General features: G+C 39.4%; 1 protein-coding gene across 5 annotated transcripts in view; it reads right to left on the bottom strand.

The window, feature by feature from the left end:
- SNX9 (sorting nexin 9) overlaps positions 1–15,235 on the bottom strand; it is a 136,444-nt gene that overhangs the window by 85,404 nt on the left and 35,805 nt on the right. The window lies entirely within an intron of this gene.

Raw genomic sequence — 15,235 nt, 5'->3', positions numbered from 1 at the left:
AGAGGGGTCGGTCAAGGAGACAAGAGGAGGCGGGGCTGAGAAGAGGACTGGAGACTGGCTGACAAGATTAGAGGGGCGGCAAAGGCGGCAGACTGACCAGGAGGCAGCAGAGAGCACAGAAGCGGTCAGCACAGGGTAGAGGTTGGAGAAAGTGAAGATTAAGAGGAGTTAGAAAAAAGTAGCTGAGCAGGGAAAGTGTAGCATGCCCTGAGGCAGGAGGCAGCTAAGGCCCTTATTGTATTAAAGAAGGTCCAGGCCCAGCAGGTGGGAAAGAGACGAGAGACGAACCACAATGCAGTCAGGTTGTACATTTTATTTCCCTGTATTCTTAATTTTCAATAGTATCTCATAAATAAACTCTGTTTTGATTATTTAGTTAAGAGGCGTCTTAATATTTTGCTTATCAATTTGCGAGTGGAGCAGTGTGGTGGAACTTTATAAATGGCCCATATTAAGTTAAAAGCAGTCAGGTAGCTAAAGAGTCAAAAGTCCCCAGATTAGTCCTCCATAGATTAGGCCCCCCCAAATTAGGCTAATCATCAGAAATATTTTCACAGTAGGCAATGAAACATTTATTAAGTCCCTACTATGTGCCAGGCACTGTGCTAAGTACCAAAGATACAAAGAAATCCAAAAGACAGTCCCTATCATCAAGGAGCATCCAGTTTATCGGGAGAGACAAGAGGCAAACAATATATACAGGATAAATTGTAGATAATCAACGGAGAGGAGCTGTTAGCATTAAGGGGGCTCAGGAAACGCTTCTTATAGAAGGTAGGATTTTAGTTGGGACTTGAAGGAAGCCAGGGAAGGCTGGAGGCAAAAATGAGGATGTAGAACATTGCAGGCATGGCAGACAGTCATTGAAAATGTCCACAATTGTCACATGGAAGAAGTAGTGGGAAGGCCAATGGGACTGAACTGCAGAGTTCAAAGGGGGTGAGTAAGGTTGAAGAGGACCAGAAAGACATAGGGGTAAGGGCGCAGATTATGAAGGACCTTGAATGTCAAACAGAGGATTTTATATTTGATTCTGGAGGGCCACATTCAAATGGAATTACTTGCAAAGGTGAAGAGTGATAAACAACAGGAAGAAAAACCATGACATGGAATGGAAAATGAATGACTATGTGGCCAATATCAATCAAGCCACCTAGCTCAAGCTGCTCTATTTCTTGATATTGTCAAAAGATGCACATGCCAGGTAGTTAATCAATATTTAATGGAGACAGAGAGCTCCCCTTGATAGTCAAGCTAAATTCTGCATTAATATAACTTGTTTACCTAGAACCAACACAATTTATTATTATCATCCCCATTTTACAACCCAGAAAACTAAGGCTTAACAAGTTTGAGTGAATTATTGCAGGATCACATGGCTGGTTAAGCTGGAGGTAGACCTCAAACCCAAATCTTCTGCTTAAAAGATTAGTGTTTTTCATAATTTGCCTGAAGAAACTGGGAAGGGTGGTAAGACAACAAAGCCAAATTTTAAAAAAGCAAGTTAGGGAGCAGCTAGGTGGCACAGTGGATAGAGCACTGGCCCTGGATTCAGGAGGACCTGAGTTCAAACCTGGCCTCAGACACCTAACACTTACTAGTTGTGGGACCCTGGGCAAGTCACATAACCCCAATTGCCCAGCCAAAAAAACCCCCAACAAAGCAAGTTAGAAGGAAGAAAAAAGTTGCAGTCAATATGTGAACAAATGGACTCCTATAAATAAGTTTTCACAGGAGGATGACTGAAAAAAAAAATAGTTTAAACAGTCGATTCTCTGGCTAAATTCTAATGGAAAATAATTTAGTTTAGGCTTCAACCCCTCCCACCCCCAAATAACAGAACCATAGGAAAATTAGTTACTTTCTTGGTCTTTCAGTTACCTTCTCTGTAAAATGGAGATTATACTATGGCCCTTCCCCAAATTCAAGGCAGCCAGTGAATGAATGCCCATTGTTGAAGAGAAAGAAAGACCACTTTTGGGGGGAGATGTTTAAAAGGGCTGGGGCAGCTAGGTGGCACAGTAGATAGAGGGCTGGTACTGGAGTCAGAAAGACTCCTCTCTTTCTGAGTTCAAATTCATCCTCAGATAACTTATTAGCTGTGTGACCCTGGGCAAGTCACTTAACCCGGTTTGCCTTAGTTCCTCATCTGTGACATGAGCTGGAGAAGGAAATGGCAAACCACAAACCACCTCTTTTCCAACTCCAATTCTACAAATATTGTAGGCATTACATATTCAAAGCACTAGAGTACCTGCCTCTTACTACATACCATCCTCTGGGAATAAGCTATTATGTACAAAATAATGTTCTAAATAGTTAAAACTTGCCACCTTAAGCACCAAAACTTTTCCTCATTGGGCCATTTAGGATAGAAATCTGTCTAAAACATATCACACTCTTCCATGCCTTCTTAAGCAGATACTCTATATTGAACATACTTTTAACCTTTCCTTGATGAATCCCAAGGTCATCATTATGAACTCAGAATCATCAAAGGTTAGAACTTTATGGGACCTTAGAGACCATCTAAGTCCATCCAGCTCTTTCATTTTTACAGATGAAGACCCTGAGGTCCATGCGATTACTATTCAAATTCACTTGTTTAGAACTGCCTCATCCTAGAAGATAAAGAATAAGTAAACGCGGGGCGGCTAGGTGGCACAGTGGATAAAGCACCGGCCCTGGAGTCAGGAGTACCTGAGTTCAAATCCGGCCTCAGACACTTAACACTTACTACCTGTGTGACCCTGGGCAAGTCACTTAACCCCAATTGCCTCACTTAAAAAAAAAAAAAGAATAGGTAAATGAATGTCTTACATTTCTGTAACTTCCAAGGAGTTAATGATGGCATTCCTTGGGACTGAGGTATGTTGTGTTGTTTATTTCCCACTTTACCAAAAAGGCATCAAGGTGCCAAGCTTCTTGACTTTTATATGGTTTGTTTGTTTTTTTAAATCAACACTTCTTTGACACAACAGCTATACCCCAAACAATCCCCCTTCCAAAGTACATTCAATGAAGTTTATCAGTAGTTAAAAGAAAAAAGGGGTGTGTTCTTTGACAGACCATAAGGATACCAATACTGACCTTTGTAACTGAACAGAATGGCTTAGCTTACGTGTCCTTTTCTTAATCTTATCTCCTCCCTCTTGTGACAAATGGAATTACTACCAGAGTCAAGGGAACCAGAAAGACATCAAGTCACCAACCCATATGCCTACTTTCTCGCTATACAATCTTCAAGAGAATGGTATGCATATATGACTTTCACACACTCCTTCCAGAGAACGTATTATAAGGAACACAGTACTAGCCTAGACTAGGGAGGTGACACTCTGGTTGTGTTCTTTTCTGAGCCAGACACAACTAAAATGTGTGGTGCTGTGGGTCAGACCACAACTGGAGCACTCATAGTGTCCGGTTCAGGGCATCACATTTTATTATTTTTTTAATTTTAATTTTCAGTTCCAAAATCTCTTTCCACCCCTGCCCCACTCATTGAGAAGGTAACAAATATGATAGACATTACTCATATGAAGTCATGCAAAATATTTCTAACTAGTCATGTTGAGGGTGGGGAAAGCAATAAAAATGAAGAAAAAAAAAATGTTTCAATCTCGAGTCTCCCTTGATTCTCCTTCTGGAGGTGGGCAGCACTTTTTATTATGAGGCCTCTGGATTTGTCATGGATCACTGTACTGATCAGTCCTTAACGCTTTCACAGTTGATTATTGTTACAATATCACTGTTACTGTGTACACTGTTCTCCTAGTTCTGCTCACTTTGCATCACTTCATAGAAGTCCTCCCAAGTTTTTCTGAAACCATCCTCTTCGTCATTTCTGACAGCATAACAGTATTCCATCACAATCATATACTATACTGGTTCAGCCATTCCCCAGTGGATGGGCATCCCTTCAGTTCCCAATTCTTTACAACCACAAAAGAGGGCTGCTATAAATAGAGGTTATTTTCCCTTTTTCTACTTTGAGGACACCAGATTTTATGAAGGACAGTATTATAAGCTAGAAAGCATATGAGGGAAGGAAAGTAGGATGATAAAGGGTCTTGAAGTCATTCTAAATCAGAATGATGGAGAGAAGACTTAGGAGAGACATCAAAGTGGTCTTCGAGGCTATATGGAAGAGAGATTATGTTTTCTTGTTTGATCAGAATTAGCAACAATAGGCAGAAGAGGCAAACTGTCAAATTTAGGTTTGATGTAAAGGGAAAAAAGCCATCTTTTAACAATTAGAGCTTCCACAGAGCAGAAGAGGCAGCCTTGAGGGGCAGCTAGGTGGCGCAGTGGATAGAGCACTGGCCCTGGAGTCAGGAGTACCTGAGTTCAAATCTGAGCTCAGACACTTAACACTTACTAGCTGTGTGACCCTGGGTAAGTCACCTAACCCCAACTGCCTCACTAAAAAAAAAAAAAAAGAAGAAGAAGAGGCAGCCTTGGAAGGTAGGATGTCCCTACTGCAGATTTTCAGGCCAAGGCTGACTATGTGTTGCAAATGCCACTGAAGAGGTCCTTGTTTGGGGTATGGGTTGGATTTGATAGCTTCTGAGATTCCTTCACACTCAGATTCTGTGATGCCCTAACGTGGCATCTCCCATGTATATTTTAATTTTAATTTGTCTTGAAAAGGTTCACCACAGAGATAAACTCTATTCAAGAATCCTCTGATTATCGCCAGCAAGTGAAGCAATGCCTAAAAGTACTGTTAATAAGTAATAACCTAAAACCACATTATAATGTAAATATGAGTCATGACAAATACTCTTTTGACATATGTCACTGTCATTATCCCAAGACCATAGAATTATTGACTTAGAACTGGAAGGAACCTTGGACTCCATTGAGATCAACCTCCTTATTTTACAAATGAGGAGCTGAGGCCAAGAGTGGTTAATTGACTTGCCCAGGGATCTAAGAAGTGTCTGAGGCAGGATATGAAACCGTCTTCCTGACGTCAAGTGCCGAACTCTATCCACTATTTTATGCTGACTCATTTTAGTTAGAACATTGTTTTACTGCAAACTATTGCTTCATGTTCTGGGTCAGAGCACTAGGAGAACCCCAGGGCAGCCTGCCCACCCTGACACCACCAATCAGAGCTGCTGGGAGCCAGGAAGTTCTGGAACAGATACAGGGCAGTCTGGAATATTTCCGATCCCTGCCCCTGCTGACCTAAAACTCCCTTTGGGAAAAGAGTCCATGAGGGCCAAACCTACATGGTTTGAGTGAGGAGCTTTGGATATCTTCAAAGAACCTCCTATCTTCTTGGGGCCTGCTTCTATCTAGTAAATTTTTTTTTTTCTGAATCCCTAGGTTCTAAATGGTCTACTGCAGAAACCCTTCCAAGGTCCCCCCAGAACTAGATAATCTTGGGACAATAGAAATTGTGGTTATTGAATGTTGCATGCTGATTTTCTAGGACAAAATCACAGAAATCATCGTGACAATATGGCCAGTGAAAGAAAATAGTCTACCTAACAGGGGGCTTCCATATTCTATTTGAAACATGATGAACAGGGGCACTGAAAAACTAGTCAAGTCTTCAATATACAGTCTAAAATACATGAATATTAAAAAAAATTTTTTTTTAAATGTTAGCCACGACATTTCCTCAGCTGAAGAGGCTCTATGTATAGCAGTCCACTGTGATCTTAATTATTCTCACATAAAACATGTGTAATAATTTTTAAATCTAAGTGTAAAAGTCAGCAATGATTTGATCCAGAGGAAAATTTATACTTCACAAATGAAGTTTCAAGAAAGTTCCTGGGATGCAATACAACAGATGATAACAAACTACCCATTTTCAGTCCATTTTCCTCATACAGCTAGGGACTTTTTGCAATCAAACCATCTAGTACTATACTTGTTTAATCTAACAGTGGATACTTACTAATAAGTTTCCTATAAATCATCTTACGGGCAGCTAGATGGTGCAGTGGATAGAGTGCTGGGCCTGGAGTCAGGAAATCTTATCTTTCTGAATTCAAATCAGGCTTCAAACACTTACTAGCTATGTGACCTTGGGCAAGTCACCTAACCTCTTTGACTCCGTTTCTTCATCTATAAAAAAATGAGCTCTAGTATCTTTGCCAAGAAAACCCCAAATGGGGTCAGAAAGTCAGACACGACTGAACAACAACAAAATAAATCACGTGGATGACTTTTGCCAATCCCATCTCAAGTCTAGAAAACTTCCCAAAAGGAAACTAAAATCTATAAAGATAACAATTTAAAAAAATCAAACATATTTTCCTTTGTGCCCTATAGTGTCCACATAGCACTATGCACATTGTCGTTCAGTTGTGTCCAACTCTTGGGGGGCCCCATTTGGGGTTTTCTTGGCAAAGATACTGGAGCGGTTTGCCATTTCCTTTTCTGGCTTATTTGACAGATGAGGAAACTGAGGCAAATAGGATGAAGTGACTTGCCCAGAGTCCCATAGCTAGTAAGGGACTAAGGTCTGATTTGAACTAAGGTCTTCCTGACTCCAGGACCAGCAGTCTATCCACATTGCTACTTAAATTGATGTTAAGTTAATGTAGGTGATTTTAAAATGAGATAAATCAAAAGTTCACTTTAGGTTTTATGACGATAATTGTGTAGTCAGTTTTTAATATCACAGAACCTTTTACATAAAAGTGCTCTAAAAATCCACACAAAATTTTCTGATATGCTGTATTACATTATTATAAATTTAAAAACACTGCTTGGTTCACACTGAAAATCTTACATTTTTCACATGCAACCCTTTCTTACTACAGCTCATCTGTTTCTTTGAATAAGAGATAACACAACAGTGGAAAGAGCTCTGAGTCTGCAGTCAGAAGACTGATTACATGACCTCAGACAAGCCAGTTAACTCTGAATTTGTTTTCTCATCTGAAAAATGGGGATGGTGTGTGTACAATTTACCAACCAAGAGGATTGTGGGGAAAGTGCTTTGTAAATCATAATGCACTACCTGAAATGTGAGCTGACTTGTTTGATCATCACTTTGTTGAAGGAGAAGATGCTAGGAAAATAATTGCCAAAGTAACTGAAAACATTCAGGAAACAAAAGGTAAGATGAGACTTGCACGTCTCACTAAGGTACAACTTAATTTTATGGGTACTGTAAGGAAGGATAGCTGCTACAGAGATACTTTCAATGGTTCAACCAATGTGGCCCCAAGGAAGTCACTATGTAACTTTTAAAACTACCAAAATTGTGTTTTTATATGTGTAGGCAGGGGAAAAAAAGCAATGTCCCTTTAATGGGTCCAGGAATTATTAAACTGATTAAGTTCTGCATTCCATGAATCATGCTTTGAAAATGACTCATTTTTTTGTATGTGCTCTGTAGATGCAGAAAAAGAAAGAGTCCTATGTACAAAAACTAGCCTAATCGCTTTTTCTACACCTGACGTGCAGACACAGTACAAAAACACAAGAGGAAGGAAATCCGAATAGTGAGTTGGAAAACAAGTAACTGTGGTTGCTATGGGTAACCTCTTCCTGAACTGAATGAGAACATCACAGGGAGAAATACGTATAGAAGTTTGAATCACAAGGTCAAAGAGTACAGAGGAATTTTTCTGCTCCGACCACCAAGAAAGCATACTGGCAGAGACCTAAAAGCTCTAGAATTTCCTTGCTCCCACAAAGGTTACTAAAAACCAGGGACCTTTTTAACATAAAACCACATCAAGGCCAGAATCAAGTCAGAATCAACATAGTTTAGCAGGCTTCCCATAGGAGGGAGTTGAGGTTAAGTTTGCAAGTGAGGCCTAAGAGAATACCAAAGTTTGGATAAGCAGTGGTCAAATCAGTTTACTCAACAGTAAGGTAACTATTTCTTTAACTTTTGTTCTATGGAATAACCTCAAACCGGACAAACCTCTTTGGTACCAGCACCCAGAGTTACCTTAACCTTTGAATAATTGTTCACTGCTCTAAATTTGGTTACAAAGTCAAGGCAAGGAGGTTTGTGTGGAAAGAACAAAGAAAATAAAAGATACGATAGGTATCTGGCAAGCTGTGGAATCCAGAATTCCCCTAAAGCTTCACCATTCGTAAAGTCTACAATTGATGTGAAGGCAGAGCCAGTGTTATGGCTTTTTATTAAAAGCATCTGATCTTGGAAGCTGATCAAATAACTTAAGCCAGTGAGTGCTAGACTTGAGAGTCAGGAGGCGAGGATTCTACTTCTATTTCTGCCACTAGCTTCCTAAGTAGCCTTTGACATTTGACCTCTCTAAGCCTCCACTTCCTGGTCTCAATGTGGTAGCTGAATCACATGTGTCTCTTTCAGCTCTAATATGCTGATTCAATGTTTATCTTTGTTTATCTTTCCTTCAGTTGTTTTTAAAATCTTCCTAGCAAACTTAGAAGAAGGTGAGCCCTCAGCTGGACGGACTATCCTGGAAAGTTACTACTGAAGGTAACCAAAAATAGTTAGCTGAGAGTATGTCAGGAAAGGAAAGACAGCTATTTCATCAAAGGCATTTCCGGACAGAGTCTGCTTATGACTATTCAGTTACCTCCCCCATCCCCATCCCAAAGACTCGGCAAAATAAAAGCAGGGACCACCTAATGCTCCTGAAAGGGGATTCTAATGACTGCTGAAACAGCCAAACTAACAGATGGATTACTTAAGTATTTAAAACAGAACCATTTTAGACTGAGCAACAAAAGAATCATGATAGACTCTGTACTGAAAGGGACCCTGGAGGCCAACTAGTCCGATCCTTTCCTTTTATAGTTGAGGGAAATGAGGCTCAGAGAAGCAGGGACTTGCTCAGGATGCACACAAGCTACAAAGAGCAGAGCTGGGATGTGGACTTAGTTTGTCTCACTTCAAAACCTGAATGTTTCCTCCCATCCCACCCTTAAGACATAATTAAGAAAAAGGGAAAGGTTTGTATTTAATGTGAGCTTTTTTAAAAAGGCCTTTTAAAAAATGTCTGTTTTTATAAGAAGCCTCTGAATAAGTTATGGGCTAGGTTTCTTCACAGAGAAAAGTTTTCTTTCCACTTACAAGGGTGAAGGCACATTTCCAATTATCTGATATGCTTCCAAGCTCCTAGTTTATTTTTGAAATATTTCTGGCTTTATTTCCTTTACCTTGTGCCAAGACACAGGTGAGCAACTACTTCTCATCTTTGCATTAATTACAGTTCATCTCAGTTATTAATCTCAGATTTAACATTTTACAAAACATATAGGCTTAATTATCTGAATTATGACTTTGATTTAAGACAAGGTTAATTCATGGGTAGAGATTCTTCAGTTACTAAATTGAATTGAAAAGAAAAACTGGAGACTTTAACAAACAAAATCTTTATCAGCGGAAAGTAAAGAGCTAGGCCAAATTACCTTAAGAGTTCCTTTCACCTCTAGGATCCTGTGAAATTCCCTCCAGGAAAGCTGATAATCTACCTTATTTTTGAAAAAAATTCAACAGTCAATCTTTATAGCCATAGGTTCATAGATTTTAGAGCTGGAAAGAAACTCTGAGATCAGAGTCCAATAGCCTCATTTTATAGATGAGGAGAGCTGAGTGACTTGTCCAAGGTCTCACAGGGAATATGTAGCAGAGCCAACCCAAGGCTCTTTCCACTGCCTCATATACTCTAATGTAGTCATGGATGAAGGGAGCAGAACTAGAAAAACCATTTATGCAAGAACTACAATATTGTACTTGGGACTTAGGAACTTCGATCAACACAATGGCCAAACATAATTCCAGAGGGATTCGTGATGAAACGTGATCTCTAATTCCAGATAGAGAATTGAATCCTATCTGCACTCAGAGTGAACACTGGGGCATATATGTGTTTGTATTTATTTTGGATATGGCTAATATCAGAATTTTAACTATACATGTTTGTAACAGGGGTTTTGCTTTTCTAACTTTTCTAAGGCTGATAGGTAGCGGGGACTGTTAAGGTTAGAAGGAGAGAATGTAGGGACAGCTAGGTGGCACAGTGGATAAAGTACCGGCTCTGGATTCAGTTGGACCTGAGTTCAAATCTAGCCTCAAACACTTGACACGTACTAGCTGTGTGACCTTGGGCAAGTCATTTAACCCCCATTTCCCTGAAAAAAAAGTTGAGAATGCAGGCTAAAAATAAAATAAAAGTGAACACACATACACACACACACGTATTCATGGATAGAAAAAGGGATATGTATTTAATGTTCATTAGGGAATAAAATCAATTGTCTAAATTATTTTAATTATACCCTTAAAATATATTTTTTAAAGTTTTCTAAGTAAACATTTTAGTAGAAATAGGGCAGGAATCAAAGGTACCTAAACATTTTGCCTACAGCATGAAACCATCTGCTACTCTTCTCCCCATCTGTATCCCCCACCATTACCTGACTTTTATAATCTGTATATCTTTTTCACAGGCAAAGTTCCTTAAGGGATTATATATCAAATGCTCCACTGGTTTTTCACTTATAAAGATGGTGCCCAAGTTAAGGAATAACCACTGTGTTACATCAATCCACAAACTATACAGAGATAAATATCAGCAGAATAAGCTTTAGAAGAAAACCATAAATATAGGAGGTCATACCATGGAAGAAGTTTTCTTAAGATAAAGCTTCTTTATCACCTGCTTTAACTAAACTGACCAAACACTTTTGGATCTATTTGAATCTGGCACATCAGTAAAATATTTGGTTGGACCACCTTTATTTTGATTCATTTTCGAATATTATGAATAGTTTCTTCTTGTACATATGTGACTTACATTCTAAACAAATGCCAAAAAAGGCCCCTAAAACGGTTTTAAAAATAGTTCCTTGTAAAAAAAAGAGACAATACTTTAATGTGTCTTACTTTTTTTGAATCGACTATTCAGAACTGTAGAAAAATAGTTGTTGTTTTTTTTTGGGGGGGGGGAGCAATGAGGGTTAAGTGATTTGTCCAGGTTCACATAGTTAGTGTCAAGTGTCTGAGACCACATTTGAACTCAGGTCCTCCTGAATCCATGGCTGGTGTTTTATCCACTGAGCCACATAGCTACCCCTGAAAAATGGGTTTCTTAAAAGAATAAAATCTAAGTTATCCATTTTCAGTAAGAAATTAAGTATGAGATTGCATGTTAGCCTGAATCACTATTTCCTCAAAATAGAGCCAAATGCCCTCTGCATGCTGGGAAATATTTCCCATATGCTATAAACCAGAAAGGTTCTTAAAGGAAGAATCTATTTCTTACTGTTTGGAAGACTGGGCTGTCCTCAAAAGACTGGGGATATATTCTAGACTGTTTTTCAAAAAGAAAAGTACTTCAGAGTGAGATCAACACAGAAATGTTTTTTAAATAAGCATCTGTGGCATGATTTTCCATCAGTTACAGCTGTTCAAATGTTCTGAAATAAGAGGCTATGGTATAATCTGTTCAAAACAAATACATGGAAAATGGTCAACGACACACAGAACTAGAAATTTTCTCTGATCCTCATAAGCTCTTGAGCCTCTCCAAAACAGAAACTACGCACCAAACTTTAAGTAACTTCAATGGTCTAGAACATGACCTAGGACAACAGGGACCCCAAAGAAGGGAAAAACTTAACTTGTGTTCAGGAAGTAGCCCTCCCCCCACAGCCCACCATGCTCCAGGCAGGGAGGTGGCAGAAGCTGCCTACACCATGGGCTTGCCACAAAACCTGCCTCTCCTGCACCAGTTATGGTGATAATAAGAACTGTATTACCTACTTCACAGGATTTGTGTGTGGATCAAATGTGATAAAGTATTAAAGTTCCTTTAAACTGTAAAATACCATATAAATGTTGGCTACTATTTGTTATGAGTAAAAATTATGTTTGGGGGATCGCTACTTAAGAAAAATGTGATCTTACTTATCGACCACCAGCTGCAATAACTGTTGAATTTTCTAAGACTTTTTTCAGTGTCTCCTATATTTCTCAGTGGGCAGTTCTATTAAATTTTGGGACCGGGGCAGCTAGGTGACACAGTGGATAAAGCACTGGCCCTGGATTCAGGAGGACCTGAGTTCAAAGCCGGCCTCAGACACTTAGCACTTACTAGCTGTGTGACCCTGGGAAAGTCACTTAACCCCCATTGCCTCTCAAAAACAAAACAAAACAAAACAAATTTTGGGACCAAACCAGTCATCACCTGGTGGCTAATCCTCCTGTGAAGAGATTTTCAGTTTAACCAGGCGGGTTCTCCAAGGGGCAGCGGTTTGCCGTCAGGAATAAATATATGTATAGAAAACCAGGGTGAAGTATGATAAACTGAAGATTTTCTAGGTATGGAGGAAATTTCGTTTCTTCCTAAAGTGTAGATTTGAGCACATTGTCCCACCTATTCACCAGACTCCAGTATAGGATAAATAATAAGATCAATAAGCAATGAACAATGAGTATTAATAAATTAATACTTGATAAATGCTGGTTGGCTGGCTGTGTAACGATTGGAATGACGCCACCTGCTGGAGACTTACTGTAGAAGAGTTCCGCCCGTGAAGCGGAGGTCTTTGAGGGCAAGACCAGGAGTCTTTTCTTTGGCGTCAGGAAGTGATGCGGGCGAGTGGGAGGAGGAAGGAAGAGACTGGCGCTCGCTCTCGGTCGGCTGGCTGACTAGTTTGAACTAGATTTTGAAGACCAGGAAAAATTATCTAATATACGAGAAAGATAAAAACTGTTCCAAGTATAGTGGATGGTTTGGGTGAACATTCAAGAAATAGACTATCACCAAGTCTTGTCTCCTCCTCTAATTCACTTTAAGTATTGCCTAAACAAGGTAACCAAATCGTCTAAGGCACAACTTTGATTATATCAGCCCCTCCCCACCATACTTGCAATGACTCCCTACTACCTATAGAATTGAACTTAAGCTTCTTAGTTTGGCATCAAATCTATTCTCTTTATAGAGGTAATCCCAATCTACCTCTCTCTAGCCTTATCCCATACTATTCTCTTAACATATATCCAGCACTCAGCCAACATGAATTACCTACCATTTCCTAAACAGCAGCACCCTACATTTTCTCATCTTTCATATGTCTAGAATTCCCATCTTGACACTGTTCAAATCCAATCCTCACTTCTATTCATATAGCATTTACCTTATACCTTGCATAGTACATACTTCTACATCATATTATATAGACCTAAATTCTTCATGCCAGTCTCCTGGTATTTACAAATATAGGTAATTTGTGTTTCAGTCCTATCTTTTCTATTACACAGTTCTTTAAGGGTTAGGACCATGTCTTATTTAATTCTGTATCTTTCATAGCACCTTGCAGTCTCTCCCCACTGTACAAACTAGGTCTGCAAGAAATATTACCCGAGCAAACCAACTTAACTTGAATCTGGAGAGCCAAAAAATTAAGTGGATGATGGCAGAATCAGACAGCAATCAATATGGTTAGATTAAATAGAAGGGGAAAAAAAAGCCCTCCTCAGAATCCCCCCAAACTTGGCCACTAAAATAGTGCACACAATTTCTAATACAGTGTGAGGAAAATTTAGGGTAAAAATCTAATACAATAAATATAAAGCATAGGTGGTCTCACAATATCCAGCCTACCACAGATTTAAAGCCCTTGGCCTTGGTAGATATTGCCACGTGTCACTGATCACTGCTCTTAATTAATTCTGGAATTTCAGGAAGGAAAAAGCCTCATTAAGCCATTCATCTAGGTCAATCTGTACTTAAATAGAAATCCACTCCACAACATTCCCAACAAGTGTCCATCATCAAGCATTCTAGACATAGGGGAAGAACCAGTGAAAAGGTACATAATTAGGAGATGGTGTGGTATGAGGGACATCAAGAAAGTCATAGTGTATATACACTTGAAAATTTCTAAGGTAGCTTCTTTCCCTTTTGTGGTGGTGTTCAATCATCTTCAGTTGTGCTCAACTCTTCGGGCCCCATTTGGGTTTTCTTGTCAAAGATCCTGGAGTGGTTTGCCATTTCCTTCTCCAGCTAATTTTACAAATGCGAAAACTTGAGGCAAATAGGGTTAAGTAACTTGCTCAGGCTCATGTAGTTAGAATCTAAGTCTAAATTTGAACTCAGGTCCACTTTCTAATTGTTAGGAAATTTTTTTCCCTTTTATTGAATTGAAATTTGTATCTTGGCAAGTTTCATTCATTCATTCCTCTTTTTGTTTTTTTTTGCACGGGACAATGAGGGTTAAGTGACTTGCCCAGGGTCACACAGCCAGTTAAGTGTCAAGGTCTGAGGCTGGATTTGAACTCAGGTCTTCCTGAATCTAGGGCTTTATCCACTGAGCCACCTACCTGCCCCCCACTCATTCATTCCTAATTCTACTTTCTGTACACAAGCCCTTCATGTACTAGAAGATGGCTATTATGTCCTCAAAAACATGCTCTTCTCTAGGCTAATACATCCTCAGTTCCTTCACATTATCTTTATTTTGTATCAGGTGGTCTCCCATTCCTTCACCATCCTGAGCTGACCTGCTCTAGCTAGCTAATGTCCTTAATAAAATATAGAAGTACTGTATTGATATGGAGTGACCAGGCCAAGGTATATTGCTGGACTATCTAATCCCCCCCCAGGCTGTGTACTAGGATTCCATTAAGGTAGTATAGGAAAGGCAGCCCAAGTCCTGAGGCTTAATGACTAAAAAGGGATGGTCCCGGAGCAGACAAAGGGCATTCTGTGGGTTTTTGTCAAAAGTTAAGCCATAGGCATTCACACTTTAAGTTCTTGCAGTTTTGCAGTTTCCAAAAAGGAAGTCACTTTTGTTACCCCCCCCCCAAAAAAAAGCTACTTTAAAAAAGTAACCACCTACACAAACAAATCTAATACAGTAAGGCAACTTACTTTACTATATATGTGGGCTAAGTTTCAACTTGACAAAAAATATGCTAGTTCTAAAACCACTGAAAAGTTGGGTAAAAATGTAGTTCATTCCTGTAGCATTTTCTCGATTATTCAGATGAGCAGAGTAGGGACTACATGGAAAAAATGATCAAAATCATTTCCAAAAAGCATATAAGTGCCTGCCTTCACAGAGTAGTACCTAAATACCACACCTGATAGTACCAAAACAAGTCGATTTTGTTACTTCTTTTCATACAATCTTTTTTTTGTGTGTGTGAGGCAATTGGGGTTAAGTAACTTGCCCAGGGTCACACAGCTAGTATCAAGTGTCTGAGGCCGGATTTGAACTCATGTCCTTCTGAATCCAGGGCCAGTGTTCTATCCACTGC

This window comes from Dromiciops gliroides, chromosome 4 (genome assembly GCF_019393635.1).
Source record: "Dromiciops gliroides isolate mDroGli1 chromosome 4, mDroGli1.pri, whole genome shotgun sequence".
Taxonomy (NCBI): domain Eukaryota; kingdom Metazoa; phylum Chordata; class Mammalia; order Microbiotheria; family Microbiotheriidae; genus Dromiciops; species Dromiciops gliroides.
The sequence above is the reverse complement of the archived record's forward strand: the minus strand, read 5'-3'. Positions and strand labels throughout refer to the sequence as shown.